This window comes from Balaenoptera borealis (assembly GCF_965194805.1).
Source record: "Balaenoptera borealis genome assembly, chromosome: 1".
Classification (NCBI taxonomy): Eukaryota; Metazoa; Chordata; class Mammalia; order Artiodactyla; family Balaenopteridae; genus Balaenoptera; species Balaenoptera borealis.
Window position 1 is genome coordinate 66,050,993 of NC_138860.1, and position 18,700 is coordinate 66,069,692.

General features: G+C 41.5%; 1 protein-coding gene across 1 annotated transcript in view; it reads right to left on the reverse strand.

Moving 5' to 3' along the window:
- The window catches only part of LOC309613809 (uncharacterized protein), a 335,392-nt gene that overhangs the window by 229,963 nt on the left and 86,729 nt on the right, over positions 1-18,700 (reverse strand). The gene's annotated exons all lie outside the window — the stretch shown is intronic.

Sequence of the window (18,700 nt, forward strand, 5' to 3'; positions counted from 1 at the left end):
GGACTGTGCCAAGAACTCCCCAGGTTGCAATGTAATTTGATAAATGTAAATATTAATTGAGTTTTGGTGTGATGAGGGCTTAGGCTTTGAAGGTTACAGACTTGGTTCAGATCCTGGTTCTGCCACTCAATAGCTGTTTGGCTTTGGGAAAATTACTAAACCTCTCTGAGCTTACTTCCTCCTTTGTAAAGTGGGGATAAAACTATCTGAGCCAGCAGAGCACCTGCATCAGGGATGTGCACTAAGTATTGGTCTTTCTCACTCTCCCACTCCTTCCCTCTGTTCTTCCCCAAGAAGATGTATAGAAGGATATAGTAGTTTTTTAAAAAAATTAATTATTTTTGGCTGCGTTTGGTCTTCGTTGCTGCGTGTGGGCTTTCTCTAGTTGCAGTGAGCGGGGGTTACTGTTTGTTGCGGTGCGCGGGCTTCTCATTGTGGTGGATTCTCTTGTTGCGCTTGTTGTGGAGCACCGGCTTTAGGCGCGCAGGCTTCAGTAGTTGTGGCCTCCAGGCTCAGTAGTTGTGGCACATGGGCTTAGCTGCTCCGCAGCATTTGGGATCTTCCCTGACCAGGACTCGAGCCCAGGTCCCCTGCCTTGGCAGGCAGATTCTTAACCACTGCGCCACCAGGGAAGTCCAATATAGTACTTTTTAAAAAGGGGTTTTAATTTATTTCAGAAAATATACATTTTTCTTGTAGAAAAGTTTATTCCCCTATAGAAACATAAACACGCAAACCACTCCAAATGCTGTATTCTATGGGTTAGATATTATCAGTCACATTTTATAAGTAATTGGGCAAATGCCAAAGCACTAGCTACTGGGGAGTAAGAAGACTCAAATCTGGGGTGCCCCCCACCCCAATTTCAAGAGCATGGTGTGTTTTTCAAATCCATGTTTCATCTGGTCTTTGTTTCTCATCCATATTCTGTGTCTGCCTTTCTCCAGAAGGCTCAGATCCTCCTCTTTCACACCCTCCCGGCTGGCTGTGCCCCAGCTCCCGCCCTGGAACCTCTGCATGCCTGGGTGTGCCTGCTCCCCCTGTGCATCACCAGCTTTGCCAGGGAGCTGCTGTATCGTGCACTGCTTGCTGTGCCCAGAGTACCTGGACCCTTCTGGTACATGAAGTACACCCTCATCACCATGTGTGCACGCCCATCCCCTTACCTTATATCCTGCCTCTAAGCCAGGGTTGGGGGTGACTACAGTGTGCATTCAGCTGTGTGAGGTGCTGGGATCAAAGTGAAGTTCCCAACTTTTGAAGTTGCAGGCTTGAGGGGCATACAGTGATTTAAAATCAGGTCACCTGACTTAAAGGGGGGACTGATTGATTTAAAGCCAAGGCAGCTGACTTAAAGCCTGCGTCCCTCAGCTGCAAGACGAGACCAGCTTTGGCGGTGCACGGGTTCGCTCCAAGCCAGGACTGCTGTTCAGGAAGAGCTTCCAGTAGTGCCTTAGTGCAGGGGGACTTGGTCCGTGGTCTTGCCCCTGCCCTCAGAGGGGGGCCACCTGCTCTTCTGGAGAATCAGGGAGGGGGAAGTGCAGAGTCCCAGCTGGAGTTGCGTCACCCTTGTCTGATGGCAAGGAAAGGGGGGCGGGGCTGTGTGGTGTCCTGGGGCTGGACTCACCAGGTTGACTCAGCCTCTCAGCCCCCTAACCTCCCCTCACACACCCCACAAGAGTTTTCAGTAATATGTAATTGCGCCTTAGGTTCTCCGTCTTCAAACTCATACCCAGGCTCCCAGATCCCTTGATTCAGCCTATTCCTCTGTGCTCTTTCTTCTATTACATACAGTCCGAGAGGGAGGGGCTGGGGGATGGGACTGGAGCGATCCCGGCAGCACTGGCCTCAGCTGACTAAAGAGATCCGGGGCCTGCGCTATCACACGTGTGCGAGGACCCTTAAGGCGGAATCGAGGGGGCCAGTTAGAGGCAGTGCTTGCTGCCTCAAGTGAGTATGGATCACCGTCGGGTGGGGAGCACGCTGACCCCTGAGAAGTACTGTTAGGAGGATGTGTTCCTCCTTTGGCTTCAAGGACGTGGGTGGGCTTCAGGGCTCCAGTTCCTCTCCAGGCCTCCAGGTCCGACTGCACCGCAGCGGGCTTGCAGACCTGTCTTCCTGTCCCAGAACTTGCCAGGCTCCAGGAAGAATCCAGACTGCAGAAATGGTGCCTGAGCACTCCAGCGTAAGAAGTGCTGTCCCTGGGGACCCAACAGTGGAGGGAGGAAGGGTGAAGGGACTGGGGGTTAGGGTAGGGAGGGGTGGCTGCCCTGGGAGACATTGAGAGAGAAATATCGCCCCCCACACCCCTGCCCCTGCAACTGACCCATTGATGCCATAGGATCTCAGGGCCTTTTAGTCAGAGATGCCTCTGCTTCTTTACTCCTGTGTTCAAAACTATGCAAAACCAACTCTTCATCCTCTTGCTGCCTTGCCAGGACTTTTAAAGCACTGTTCTTTTGAAGCACTCGTTCCCTAAACTGCAGTTTGGAGCTGTCCCAGCTATTTAAAAGTGTTCTCCTTAAACTGAGACTAAATCCTACTCTTTTGGGAAAATGTCCTTAACTTCATTGGAGATCATCTTTTCTGCCCATTTCTTCCTTCTACTGCCCTCTTAAGAACCCCTGTGCTCAAAGAGCTTGGTGATTTATTTTTTGCTTGATGTCAAAAAGAAACCTTCCCCATGCACCCCAAAAAGCTTTCCTGGATCATAGGTGTTTCACAACCATGACAGTGTTTTGCAGTTAGTATACACTGGGTAGAGTGCCTAGCAATCCCTCCAAGAGCCAGAGGTGAGCAACACCTTTGCTTAGTTGATTGGATGTCCTTCAAGTTTAGGAAGGTACCATTCTTATGACCCAGGAGATAAGACAGAGCCCTGGATGGCTGTGGCTGTGATTAGATAACTTCTGATGATTTTATTTCCCTTACTGAGCTGCTGCTTCTAGGTTAATTTCATTTCATTACCTGTCCATTTTTAAAGAAAGACTGACAAAGTCACTGGAATAGGTCAGGAGTCTGAGCTCAGGGTTGGTCAAAGGTACTCACAGGGAGGAAGGTGGATAAAAATAGGTGGGTAAATAGGAGGGTTGGCAAGTACAGCCAGGACACCCGTGTTCATCGTGCATACTAATAAAGGCCAGAATCTCCTCATTTATCTCTGGTGGGAAGTTCTGATGGTTTCACAGGATCAAATTCAAGTCATATTCAAACTAGGGGCTTTCCCTGAGCATAAAAGGAAGTATCCATCCCTAGCAGGAGTCGCTGCAGAGGAATAAAGACGTAGCTGTAGAGAATGGACTTAAGGACACAGGGAGGGGCAAGGGTAAGCTGGGATGAAGTGAGAGAGTGGCATGGACATATATACACTACCAAAGGTGAAATAGATAGCTATTGGGAAGCAGCTGCATACAGCACAGGGAGATCAGCTCAGTGCTTTGTGACCACCTAGAGGGGTGGGTTAGGGAAGGTGGGAAGGAGACACAAGAGGGAGAGGATATGGGAATATATGTATACGAATAGTTGATTCACTTTGTTATACAGCAGAAGCTAACACAACAAGGTAAAGTAATTATACTCCAAGAAATATGTTAACAATAGCAACAACAAAAAAACCCAAATCTAAGTCAATCAAGCCAACGGAGACATTGTATGTGTTTATAGTTCAAGAAATCCACAAGAGAATCCTTTATTCTGTAGGCAATGAATTGTCCATTCGAAAAGAAAAAAACTTTCTAAAATGTTGTTTTTCCATTTATTGTTCAGAACATCCTTTTTATACCTCTGAATTTCTTACTATTCAAAGCCAAGTCACGTGAGTTACAGGGAAGCAGCTGATTGATTTAAAGTTGGGTCATGTGATTTAAAAACCAGTGGCAGTTGTTTGATTTAAATCCCAGTTAAATGACATGAGGAAGGGGTGCTAGAAACTGCTTTTTCATCTCTGGCTCAGAATATCATATTTACCTTGGTTCTTCTTATGATTTAGAAAACTTGTGCTGTCTCTCCTTGGAATCATCAGGAGAAAAATACAGTATTTCAGGTTCATTCTTGATACCAACTTCTCACAGTTAAGGTGTATTGACTAAAAGATCTTCCTTCTTCAAGAGATTCCAAACTTCTGTAAGACACTTCATTGTAATTGGAGAAAAAAGAAGAATGAAATCAGGCCAGCAGCTGCAGGAGACCAAGGCAGCCCTCATGACTAGGGAAGGAGAAGGAAGGGCTGAGAGTTGGCTTTAGAGCAGACAACCTCCAGAGGGCGCTGAAGCACGGGCAGAGCCCACCTGCCACTCCCAGTTTGGCACTCCAGGGTCAGATTTGGGTTTGGAGATGGGGTTGCTGTAACCCCAAGGAGGTGAGCAGAGAGGAGGAGTTGATTACCTCTGATTATCCTCTGACTCTCTGATTTGATTATCCTCTGACTCTCTGGCCCAAATTGCCTGACGTCACAGGGGGGGGACAGAGTTTTGCTTTCAGCAACTGATGGGACACTTCCAGGCTGGTCGGGTCGCCCAGTGGCCCGACAGCCTGACAGGCTGACTGCAGTATGATCGCCCTTCTTTTCTCCAGAATCTGTACATCAGGAGGTGCATGGGTGTGGGAGCCCATTCACCGCCACCCCCCACCCCCAGGGGGGATGGCACCTTCCCTGGCTGTACCCTATGATCACCAGGTGCTTGAAATGAATGCAAGATTTTTGACTTCAAGGAAAAGCTCACGTAACCACTTCTGCCTCATAATGTGTGGGATTTACTATAATGGAAGGACGTTATAAAGAACAGGTAGAAAACTCACCTGTTGGTCTCCATGTAGGAGTTAATTTTGCATGAATCCCTCCTACATGAGTAGATAGCAGAGGTTTATTTTTGTTCCCGTGTGTGTAGTTGTGTCAGAGGATGTAGGTATGGTGATTTGAAGCCGTCAAAGAAATATTCTCAGAACTCTCAAGACTTCTCTTGATTGGAACCGAAAGAGACCTGGAAAAGGAGGAAAAGAAAAGGAGGAGGGAGAACGAATGACTGTTTCTCAGTAAATTCACCTTCCTGGTTGATTGTTCTCTCTTCTCATTTCTTTTAACTTCCATGTATGTCTAGTGGAATAATGTAGAAAGGCTGATTTTTATGCTTTAAAAGATTTTACATCACAAAGAAACTAGAAGTGGCTAACAGAACTTATTCAAATCAATTTTACCTAGAGACTTTGATATTAAATTTGTATACTGAAATGGGTTTATCCAAATTTTCTCTTTCTTTTTGAGTGAATATTTGTAACATATTTTTGTAGATAATAATTTATCCTAGATATACAAAATTGTGAGAATGGGTACCATTTTTTACCACTTAAATGATTTCTTTTAAATGAATAGATTGTACACTTTAAATGCCAATGTTGTGTCTTACATGTTGTGTTTTAATTCCTGATTTCCAAAACTTGTGTTTATTTAATTGATTTCTATCTAATAATCTGTCTCCCCTTTATTGTTTCTTACTTTATATTTTATTGATCTATAGTTAATTTACATTATTATATTAGTTTCAGAGGTACAACAGTGATTCATAAATGTTTAGGTTCTTCTCCATTTATAGTTATTATAAAAGAGTGGCTATATTCCCCATGCTATACAGTACACCACTGTAGATTATTGATTTTATACATAGTGGATTGTACCTCAAAATCTCCTACCACTATTTTGCTCCTCCACCCTATCTCTCCCTGCTGGTAACCACTAGTCTGTTCTTTAATCTGTGAGTCTGTTTTTTTGTTGTTGTTGTTTGTGTTGTATTCAAATTTTTAGATGCCACGTGTAAATGATAACATACCATGCTTGTTTTCTCATAACATACCATGCTTTTTTTCTCATAACATACCATGCTTGTTTTCTCTGCGGTTTATTTTACTAAGCATAATACCCTCCAAGTCCATCCATGTTCTTGCAAATGGCAAAATTTCATTTTTTGCTGAAGTCATCATAAAAAATCTTTTTTATCCACTAAGCTATTGATGAACACTTACTTTGACTCTGTATCTTGGCTATGGCAAATAACACTGTTACGAACATTGGGGTGCAGTTATTTTTTTGAAATAGTGTTTTTGTTTTCTTCTGATATACCCAAGAGTGAAACGGCTGGATATTATGGTAGTTCTATTTTTAGTTTTTTGTGGAACCTCCATTCTGCTTTCCACAGTAGCTGCACTAATTCACATTCAAATCAAGAGTGTACAAGAGTTTCCCTTTCTCCACATCCTCACTAACCTTTGTTACTTGTGATCTTTTTGATGACAGCCATTCTGACAAGACTGAGGTGATATATCTCATAGTTTTGATTTGCATTTTACTGCCGATTAGCTATGTTTAGCATCTTTGTGAGTTCTGGCTGTCTATCTGTATATTTTCCTTGGAAAAGTGTCTATTTAGGTCTTCTCATTTAAAAAAAAAAGATTTTGGGTGTTTTTTTGATACTGAGTTGTATGTGCTCTTTCTGTAGTTTAGCTATGAACCCTTGCTTAGTCATCTTTTTGGTGTTAACCTCTTATCATGTGCAAATATTTTCTCTCCTTCAGCAGGTTGTCTTTTCATTTTGTCTTTGGTTACCTTTGCTGTGCAAAATCTTTTAAGTTTAGTGAAGTCCCATTTTTTTAGTTTTGCTTTTGTTTCATTTGCCTTAGTAGATTGAACTTAAAACTGTTGCTATCATTTATGTTGAAGAATGTTCTATATTTTCCTCTAGGGGTTTTATGGTTTCTGGTCCTACATTTAGGTGTTTATTCAGTTTTGCATTTATTTTATATATGGTGTTCTAAAATAATCTAATTTTATTCTTTTCCATGTAGCTGACCAGTTTTCCTAGTACCACTTATTGAAGAGACAGTTTTTTCTCCATATTGCCTGCTTTGTCATAAATCAATTAAATATAAGTGTGTGGGCTTATTTCTGGGATCTCTGTTCTCTTCCAGTGATCTTTGTGTCTGTTTTTGCTCTGGTACGATTCTCTCTGATTACTGTCACTTTGCAGTATAGTCTGAAGTCAAGGTGCGTGATGCCTCCAGCTCTGTTCTTTCTCAAGATTGTTTGGCTATTTGGGGCCTTTGTGTTTCTATACAAATTTTAAAATTACCTTTTCAAGTTCTGTGCAAATGCTTTGGTATTCTGATAGGGATTGCATTAAATCTGTTGCATTAAGACTGTCTTTGGTAGTATGGTTATTTTAAGAGTATTAATTCTTCCAGTCCATGCACATGCTATGTTTTTCCATCTTTTTGTGTTGCCTTCAACTTCTTTCACCAATGGCTGATAGATTTCTGAGCACATGTCTTTTTTTTTATAGTGATTTCTTTAATTTATTTATTACTTATTTATTATTTATTTTTTGGCTGTGTTGGGTCTTCGTTTCTGTGCGAGGGCTTTCTCCAGCCGCGGCAAGCGGGGGCCACTCTTCATCGCGATGCGTGGGCCTCTCACTATCGTGGCCTCTCCTGTTGCGGAGCACAGGCTCCAGACGCGCAGGCTCAGTAGTTGTGGCTCACGGGCCCAGCTGTTCCGCAGAATGTGGGATCTTCCCAGACCAGGGCTCGAACCCGTGTCCCCTGCATTGGCAGGCAGACTCTCAACCACTGCGCCACCAGGGAAGCCCTGAGCACATGTCTTTTACCTGCTTAGGTGTGTTTATTCCTAGGTATCTTATTCTTTTTGATGTGATTGCATATGGCATAGTTTTCTTAATTTTTCTTTCTGACAGCTTTGGGTTTTGTTTTTTCTTCTTTTTCTAATTCCTTCAGGTGTAGTGTTAGGTTGTTTATTTGATATTTTTCTTGTTTCCTAAGAAAAAGCTTGTATCACTATAACTTCCCCCGTGAACTGCGTTGGCTGTGTCCCATAGATTTTGGATCATTGTGTGTTCATTTTCATTTGTCTTGGGTATTTTTAGAATCCCTCTTTAATTTCTTCAGTGTTCCTTTCTTCCCTGTTTATTCCCTTCATCTGTGACGTGAGGACTATCTTTAATATTATGTTTGGATTTCTTTCAGTTTTGTGTGAGTGTGTATGTGTGTGATTATTTAAGTTGCTGAGCTCTTAATTCCACATGGACACTACCAACCATGCATTGTTACTCTCCTCCCCCACAGTTACTGAATTTGACCTTATATTTTATATCTACTTGTTTTGTGTGTCCCTTAACTTCTTATTGTGAATATAGATGGTTTTATTGCTGTTTTCTTTCATCCTTCCTATTAGCTGTGTACATGGTTGATTTACTACCTTTGTTGAATATTTGCCTTAACCAATGAGGTTTTTCCTTTAGTAAGTTTCCTTTCCTAATTTTTATGTTTCAGTCGTGGCCTTTTCTTTTTCACTTAGAAAAGCCCCCTTAAGATTTCTCATAAAGCTGGTTTGGCGATGCTGAGCTCTTTTAGTTTTGCTTCTCTGTAAAACTTTAGATCTCTCCATCAAATCTGAAGGAGAGCCTTGCTGGGTAGAGTATTTTTGGTTATGGGCTTTTCCCTTTCATGACTTTAAATATACCATGCCACTCCCTTCTGGCATGCAGAGGTTATCCTGAAAAGTCAGCTGATAACTTTATGCAAGTTCCCATGTTTGTAACTTGTTGCTTTTCCTTTGCTCCTTTTAATAGTGTCTTTTTATCTTTATTTTTTTTGCCATTTTAATTACAGTGAGTCTTGGTGTGGTCCTCTTTGGGTTGATCCTCTTTTGGCCTTACTGTGTTTACTGGCCTTGGATGTCTGTTTTCTTTCCCAGGTTACGGAAGTTTTCAGCTCGTATGTCTTCAGGTAGGTTCTACACTGCTTTCTCTTCCCTTTTGCTTCTGGGACCAGTATAATGCAAATATTAGTACACTTGATGTTGTTTCACAAGTCTGTTCAACTTTCCTCATTTCATTTTAATCTATTGTTTTACCGTTCATCTTCAGTGATTGCCAGTACTCTGTCCTTCAGTTTTCTGATTCATTCCTCTGTATCATTTAGTCTACAGTAGTTTCCTTTTAGTGTATTTTTCATTTCAGTTATTGCATTCCTCATCTCTGTTTTGTTGTTCTTTAATGGTCTAACTCTTTTTTAAAAACTTCTAACTTCTTGCTCTGGTCGTCCATTCTTCTCCTGAGTTCTTTGATCATCTTTACCGTCATTACCTTGAACTCTTTCTTGAGTAGATTGGCTATCTCCACTTCACTTAGATCTTCTTCTGAGTTCTTATCTTGTTCCTTCATTTGGATCGTGTTTCTGTGTCACCTCATTTTTCTTAACTTGCTGTTTTTATTGCTATGTATGTAGTAGGTTCGTTACATTTCCTGACCTTGGAGAAGTGGCCTTTTGTAGGAGAGGTCCTATGTGTCCCAGCAACCCAGTGTCCCCTGGTCACTAGAACTATATGTTCTAGGTGTACCCCCTATGTGGGCTGCTTGGGCTCTTCTGTTGTGGTGGGCTGACTACTGTGGGTGGTCTGGTAGGCTTGGCTGCCCCCAGACTGCTCGTTTGCCAGGCTCTGCCTAGTATGGAGGCTGTCTGTGCTGCTTGGTGAGACTAAATCATAAGGCAGCTGGCTGCACAACTCTGGGGGACACCAAATCTAGTGCTGGTTCACTTATGGGTAGAACTGCAGTCCAGGTGATAATCAGGGCTAGTGCCCAGTCACTGGTCCTGGGGCTATGCTGGCTACTGGGAGGAAGAGACAGGTCCTGAGTTCTGGCTGCAGGGCCCAGGAGTCGCAAAGTTGGTGTTGGATCACTGTTCCTGACACAGCTATCTCCAGGGTCTGGGGTATCCCTAATCTTGTGTTGGCATTCTGGTGGGCAGGGTCAGGACCCAGCTGAGTCCATGGCTGCTTCTGGCCTGCAAGTGAGTGTTCTGGTCACACAGGCTGCTGAGCTGTGGTATTCCTGGAGCTGGTGTGTGCCTGTTGGTGTATGAGGCTGATCCCAATGCTAGAGCAGGTTTGCTGTTGGGTAGGTCCAAGCTCCATCCAGTCCCTGTGCAGTTATCACCTGCCGATGGTGAGGCTGACTCCAAGGCCAGAGTAGGCTCACTTGTCAGAGGGGCCAGGGACTCTGGGGCTGGTGCCTGTCCACTGAGGTGTGGAGGCTGGTCCTGGGGCTTTTGGTGGCTGGGCCCATGTCCAGGGGCAGCTGTGCATTGAGAGGGTCTGAAGGCAGCCTGTTTGCCGGTGGGTGGGGCTATGCCCCTGCTCAGTTAGTTGCTTGGCCTGCAGCATCCTAGTACTTGTGTCTCTAGTCTGGTGGAAATGGGTAGGGCTAGGTCTTGAGGCTAAAAAGATAGAGGGAGGATTCTGAAATTATGCTTGCTGGTACCAGTGTCCACGAGGTAGAAGGAGCTCCCCCGAATGGCTGCTGCCAGTGTCTCTGTCCCTGAGGCTGTGCTGTAGTTGCCTCTTGCCTCTCTGGGAGACTCTCCAAGATCAGGAGGTAGGTGTGACCCGGGATCCTTTCAAATGACTGCTTCTGTTCTGATTCTCGGATCATGTGGGATTTTGTGAGCATCTTTTAAGAGTGGAATCTCTATTTCCCACAACCCTCTGGCTCTCTGGAAAATAAGTACTACTGGTCTTCAAAGCCCAACTTTCTAGGAACTCTTCTTTCCAGAACAGGATCCCTGGGCTTGGGAGCCTGATGTTGGCTTCATACCCCTTGCTACCTGGGAGCACCTCTGAAATTGTAATTATTCTCCCATTTGTGGGCCACCCACCTGGTGGTATGGGTCTTGACTCTACTGAGATTTTGCCCTTCCTTCCTGTCTTGTCGAGGTGCCGTCCTTATGTCTTTAGCTGTAAAACATCTTTTACGGTAGGTCCCGGTTTTTTTCATCAATTGCTGTTCTGTAAACTGTTGTGACTTTGGTGTGCCCATGAGAGGCATCAAACTCTGGGTCTTTGAATGCTACCATATTGGACAATCTGTCCACTTCATTCTTAAATCATATTATTTAATTTTTCTTAGTATCTTATTTGATTAGCGACAGTTTGAAATTTATTATCACTCATGTTTACTTCGCCTGTTTAAAGAAATTGAATAGTGCATTCATTCATTTTGAAATGAAGGTAGTGACCTGTGAATTTCCATACCTCAAAAATCAAGGATAGGACAAAAGCCTTTTCTACCTGTGTTACCCTCAAACTCTGCACCCCACCCCAGCCTGGGGATTAACCTCTTGCACCCATGCTCACTTTCTTTTTTTGGACCATTAACCATCATTGCATCTGTATGTGTGTTGACAAAGTGAACTCTAGTCTTCCGAGTTTTTGAGTTTTGTTTTTTGGTTTAGGGAAGAGTCCTACTATGAATGTACATTTAGTGGTCTGCTGGAGTTCATATATAAACCTGTCAAGCACATTACTAGAATTGGAATTGCTTGTATATACACTTTGATAAATTTTAGAGACAATGGTAGAACAGAAGTGAATTGTATTTCAAATCCCACAGTATTTTCACACCATGAAAACCCTTCCCTGTTTACTATATTTGAGTGTAGTTTATCTTTATGCCCATACTATATTTCCCAGAGATGGGTAAGTGTTATGTTTCTTGCTAGCACATTTACCGTATTGTTCAAAGTCAGGCGTTTAGTGGTTTTAGCATGATCCTATTTCCATGAACTCGCAAATACAAGACCTTCTCTCACACTGTCTTTTACTCCCTGCTGTTTTATATTGCCCTCCTAATTCTCAGTCCTGGTCTTTCTTTATGTTCTTCATCAACCTGGATAGGTTATACTATTTTCTCCCTTATTCAAGACCAATAGAATAGAATAGAACACCCAGAAATAAACCCTGATATATGGCCATATGATTTTTGACAAGTTGCCAAGACTTTTCAAAGTAGAAAGGATAGTATTTTCAACAAATGGTGCTGAGAAGTCATGTTGTCAACATGCAAAAGTAGGAAGATGGACCCATACCTAACATCATATGCAAAAATTAATGAAAACGTATCAAGAAACTAACTATAAGACCTAATAAAATAAAAAGTCTTATTAGAAGATACAGGACAAGGGCTTTATGACATTGGATTTGGCAGTGTTTTCCTCAATATGAAACGACGGAACAACAAAGGTACAGCTAACAAAACAATTAAAAATGTGCAGTACATAATTTAAAAAAAAATGTGTATCAAAGAAATGTAAACAGAATAAAATGGCAACCCACAAGATGGGAGAAAATATTTGATAGCCATGTATCTGACAAGAGATTTCTATTCAGAATATACAGAGAATTCCTACATCTCAACAAAAAGCAAACACCCTGATTCAAAAATGGATAAAAGACTTGAATGGATGGTTCTTCAAAAAGATGTACAAATGACTAAGCACTTGAATAGATGCTCCATATCACTAAATGCATGTTTATATATTTGTGTGCATGCATACACACACAAGCACACACACACATACACAAGCAGAAAGCAAGTATTGGTGAGGATGTGAGGGAGTTGGAACCATTGTGCTATGTCAGTGGGCATGTAGAATGATACAGCTGCTTTGCAAAAGAATATGGCAATTTTTCAGATATTGAAAAATAGAATTACTACATGATCCAAGAATTTTACTATGAGGTATACCCAAAGGAATTGAAATCAGAGTCTTAAATATTTGTACTCCAGTGTTTAGAGCAGTAATAATCACAGTAGCTAAAATATGAAAGCAACCTAAGTGTTCATCCACTAGTTCCTGGATAAGCAAAGTGTGGTATAACCATATAACACAATATTATTCAGCCTTAAGAAGGAAAAGATCTAGGAATATGCTACAACATGGATGAATCTTGAGGAAATTTAGCTACCAAAAATGCCATTTTTTGTGACTTTTAGTGAGTCATAACAATATAACTACTTATTTCAATTATATGGTGTACTTAGTGTAGTCAAAACCATAGAAATTGGGGGGGTAATGATGCTTTTCAGGTGGTTATGGAACAAAAAGGAAAGTTATGTTTAAAGGATACAGAGTTACAGTTTTAAAACGTAGAAAAGAATTAGAAAGATAAATGGTGATGTTGATCACCCAATAATATGAATGTATTTAATATAACTGAACGGTGCACTTTATAATAATTAACATGTTATATTTTATGTTATTTGATTTTACCAACATACACAATTGGGAAAGAATGTAATATCAGGAAAGGGAGTGGACCTGGGGTAGAGCAGAGAGTAATCAGAAGGGTGAGACCCTGCATATGTTGAAGAAGAAGAACTGAGAGTCTTCATTGGCCAGAAGAGACTTTATAAAAAAAAATTACTCTGAGGGTGTATTAAATAGATATCTATGGGTACACTGCTATCTCCCATGGGTTATCTTAAAGAGTCTTTAATAAAGTCCATAAGGCTTGCTGAGGCTTTTTTAAAAACTGGATTCCCTAGGAGATAATTAGATGGTGGTACTTAAGTCTATGTCTAGGTTGACAGATTTTGCAGGGAAGACGAACTTGAGAACAGTGAAGGTCCTGAGAGTGTAAGTACATGGAAATTAGAAAAAAATAATAAAGGGAATTAGGAAAACTGTGGACTTCGAAGGTCATGTATTAGTGAGTCAGACCTGAGGTTTCTAAGGAGTTATATACACAGTTGCTATTTGGATTACTTGTTGATAAAGATAAGTGGAAAAACTAGAGTCGTTTCCAAGTGTAGGTAAGATATAATGAGAGGATGGAGGTGGAAAGTAGGGAGGCCCAGAGAGAAGTGGGAAGGTCATATTGGGCCAAGATGGTGGTAATATCCAGCAGAACAGATGGTAGGGCAGACTATGGGTTCATCTTTTTCATTTCGGCCCCCCACCTCATCCGTAATAATTCTTTGGGAATATTTCATGGCTCTGTGATGCAGGTACAGAATTCGAGTGAGGAGACTACACCCTCAGTGTCCAGCTGTCTGAGTCCTCAGTGTGCTTCAAATGATGGAGAACTATTGTTTCTTTATGAGAAGAGTTAGTACCTCGTAGCTAAGCTTAAGCTGGAGCTTATGCAATATTGATTCCATTTTATATATACTGTTGGCATGGAGGTTCCTCCTCCTCTTTTCTTGACCATTATGAAATGAATCTATATTTCTCAATATTTGGGTATATCAGGTAAATACATTAAGTAAAGGAATCTTATATATTGCTCCCTGCATAATTTGCTCTTTCTTTTTTATTTTAAAGAAATTCACGTTATTAATTAATTAATTAATTAATTAATTAATTAATTATGACTGTGTTGAGTCTTTGTTTCCGTGCGAGGGCTTTCTCCAGTTGTGGCAAGTGGGGACCACTCTTCATCGCGGTGCGCGGGCCTCTCACCATCGCGTCCTCTCTTGTTGCGGAGCACAGGCTCCAGACGCGCAGGCTCAGTAATTGTGGCTCATGGGCCCAGTTACTCCGCGGCATGTGGGATCTTCACAGACCAGGGCTCAAACCCGCATCCCCTGCATTGGCAGGCAGACTCTCAACCACTGCGCCACCAGGGAAGCCCGTTTGCTCTTTCTTGTTTCTCTTTTACCTTTACTAAATTAGCACAGGGAGAGACCTTGAAATGTTCTAATCAGGAGACATTAGAACATCATATTTCTAGAGAGGTTGGTTGGACAGAGCAGGGGTCCCAGTGAAAATCAAAGCTTCTGTTTCTACTTAGAAGTGTACCTGTATAGAGTAGAGGGCTCCAGGAAATATCCTAGAATATTCCAATGTCCCTGCAGGAGATCATTAACAGAGGTAGGATCTGGTACCAGATCAGTGTACTATGACATGTTTGTCAGTCATCTGATGTGAGATTCTCAGAGCCAATCCCATATGGTAGGGCTGAGTGCAGAATGATGAAGAACCTGTGAAAGCCTTTGATTTCATGTTAAAGATGAAGCTCTGATTTCGGGGAGAATTTTCTTACCTGACTGAATGTCACCCTTCTGTGGTGATGAGATTCTGTGCTTTACCTCCGTTGGTGACCACTGACTGAAAATCATTAGAGAGTCATGTCTAGAAAGCATTCTTTATTTAATTTCTTAACGAAGAAAACATAGAAAACATTTTTATCCACTTTCAAATTGAGGATCAAAGGGAATGACATCAGTGAAAATGTCAGAGTAAGGAGCTCTGGCTTGTGTCCACCCCCAGAAACACTAACATACGTGGTACAACCTGTCAAAATGATCTTATCAACACATGTAAGTTTTCTTTTCTTTTCGCCCTGTAGATTTATCTTTCATTGAAACTTTGCTTACTAGAGGATGTGGAGAATAAACAGGGAAGTAGAAACTGTATTTCCTGATGAGAGAATCACTAAGTCACATTAGCTGTTCTGAGCTACGTCTTACTCACCGTGACTGTAATTAAAACAAACAAACAAAACACTTTTTTTTGGTAAGTCAGTTCTGACATTTCCTCGTTAAAGACATGGTAACATGGTAACATGGTAACAGATACAGACTTAGACATTTGCCTGCCTCTGTCTTTCCGATTCTTGTGGTCTTAGGTAATAGGCCCAAAAGGTGCCCTGCCGCATCATCTGGTAGCTCAATTTTTACCTTTTCAAGCAGCTCCATTCAGTTTTTGTTAGTGCTGTTACCACTTTACATCCCAGCAGCAGCTAGAAGGTACAGAGTTCTCTAAAACCCCTTCAACATTTATAGTTTGTAGACTTTTGCTGATGGTCATTTGACTGGTGTGAGCTGAAACCTTTTTCGACATTGGATTTGCATATGGCTAATAATTCCTTATACTAAGCTTTAGGCATGTCCTTTTTTTCTTTTCCTTTTTTTTGAAGAGTGACTACAACTTCCCTCTTCTTATTGACTTCTTGAAAAATTTGTCTTGTGTTGAATTTTCTTGCGTATTCCCTACCGCAGAGCATTTTTTGAGGGCAGGTGTCATTTACAGCCCTGCAGTCCTTGTGACTATTAAGCAAACATTAGCACTTTGTTTAAAGCTGCTGTTGTGGGAAACAGCCACAAGGCGGCAGCATCATTACGTTCTCAACTCTTGTTACTAGTGCAAAAGAGTCTTCCTGGAGGTAGTGTTCCAAGGTTGTAAATTAGAGTGGAATGTGCTGGGACAAGCCCCCAGAAGTTTATTTCTCCTTACTTATGTTTGCTTTTTAAATTGAATTTCTATTTCTTATCGGAGTAAATTTGATTAGAGTTTTGTGATTGTCTGGCTGTACAGAATCTGCTCAATGATTCATACATATGTCGGTTCATGTTCGGATCCTGTTACCAGGTATGTTATTACAGAATGTTGAGTAGACCTCCCTTGGTATTTGGTAGGTGTTTTGTCATTATATATTTTATATGTATTGGTGACTATATAATTCATATAGTTTATATGTTACATGTTTATATATATTTAACATACATTAGTATATCTATGTTAGCCCCATAGTCTTAATTTATCCATCCTCCCACCTTTCATTTTGGCTAACCATTAGGTTGTTTTATAAGTCTGTGAGTGTCTGTTTCTGTGGAAATATGTTCATTGGTAGTAATCTTAGGATAACATGTACACATGATATCATAGGATATTTGTCATTCCCTTTTGACTTACTTAACCTAATATGATTATTTCTAGGCTCAACTGTAGTCCTGAAAACAGCATTGTTCATTTTTTTCCCGAGGCTACTATTCCATTCGGTATGTGTACCACTTCTTCTTTGTCCATTTATCTGTTGATGCACATTTTGTTTGCTTCCATGTCTTGGCTATTGTAAATACTGCTGCAATACACGATTTTCCATCCCGTGTCTTTTTTTTTTTTAAGATTTTTTTTTAAATTAATTAATGAATTTATTTATTTATTTTTGGCTGTGCTGGTTCCTTGTTTCTGTGCGAGGGCTTTCTCCAGTTGCGGCAAGTGGGGGCCACTCCTCATCACGGTGCGCGGGCCTCCCACCATCGCGGCCTCTCCCGCTGCGGAGCACAGGCTCCAGATGCGCAGGCTCAGCAGCTTTGGCTCACGGGCCCAATTGCTCCGCGGCATGCGGGATCCTCCCAGACCAGGGATCGAACCCGTGGCCCCTGCCTTGGCAGGCAGACTCTCAACCACTGCACCACCAGGGAAGCCCCATCCCGTGTCTTTTTGATTCTGACTTTCACAGGTGAAAGGCCCAATAGTGGGACTTCCGGATCATATAGTGACTCAATTTTTACCTTTAAATGCGCTGCCATTCTGTTCCTATTATTGGCCGTTACCAGTTTACATCCCACTTAGACCGAGAGGTTACGCTATTCTCCACAACTTCTTCAACATCTATTGTTTGTAGACTTTTTGCTGATGGTCATTCTGACTGGTGTGAGGTGATACCTTTGTGTAGATTGGATTTGCATGCGTCTCATATTTCCTGATGTTTTGCGTTTATCAGTGTCCTTTTCACTTTTTTTTTAAGATTGAGCGAAACGTACAACTTCTAACTGCCTTCTTGAAAAATTTGCTGCGTTTGGATTTTTTTGGCCATTCCCTTCCCCAGGACATTTTTTGAGGGCATGAGTCATTTACAGCCCTGCAGTCCTTGTGAATATTAGTGACCATTAGCAGTAGATTTAAAGCTGCTGTTTGAGGAAACGGCTTTTGGGTGGCAGGATTTCTACGTTGCCAACTCTGCTTGCTAGGGAAACAGAACTTCGCTGCAAGTTGTGGTTTTAGGTTGCAGATTAGAGTGGAATGTGCCAGGACAAACCCCCATAAGTTTAACCTCCGTAATTCTTGTCTGTCTCTTTAAGTTGTAGTTTTTATCAGAGCAAATTTGATTGAAAAAAAATTTTTTTTTGTAGGAGTACAGAATCTTGTTCATTTACACATATACCTATATTTATTGATCTTTGGGTCCTTTTCCATGTAGGTTGTTACAGAGTGTTGAGTAGACCACTCTTGGTATTCCATAGGTCTTTGGGGATTATATATTTTATATGTATTAGTATATGTGTGTTAACCCCAATATCCTAATTTATCCATTCCTCACACGTTTTCTTTGGCTTAACCATAAGTTTGTCTTCTCAATCTGAGATTGCCTTTCTCTATGGAAATATGTTCATTTTTATGAATTTTCAGATAACATAAGGGACATCATAGGGCATTTGTCTTTCTCATTCTGACTTACTTCACGTTGTGTGATTATCTCTAGGCTCCTCTGTGGTGCTGCATATGCCATTCTTTTATTTTTTTCCGTGACGGATATTCCATTCTGTCCATATTACCACTTCTTCTTTGTCCATTCATCTGATTATGGACCTTTTTTGTGTTTCCATGTCTTGGCTATTTCAGTATTGCTGCAGTGCACATTTGCCTGCCTCTGTCTTTCCGATTCTTGTGGTCTTAGGTTATAGGCCCAAAAGGTGCCCTGCCGCATCATATGGTAGCTCAATTTTTACGTTTTAAAGCAGCTCCGTTCAGTTTTCGTTAGTGCTGTTACCACTTTACATTCCACCAGCATCTAGAAATTACAGAGTTCTCTAAAAGGCCTTAGCATTTATAGTTTGTAGACTTTTTGCTGATGGTCATTTGACTGGTGTGAGCTGAAACGTTTTCACGTTGGATTTGCATGTGGCTAATAATTCCTTATACTGAACTTTAGGCATGTCCTCTTTTTTCTTTTCCTTCTTTTTTAAAGAGTGACTACAACTTCCCTCTTCGTATTGACTTCTTGAAAAAGTTGTAATGTGTAGAATTTTCTTGCCTATTCCCTACCCCAGGGCATTTGTTGAGGGCAGGT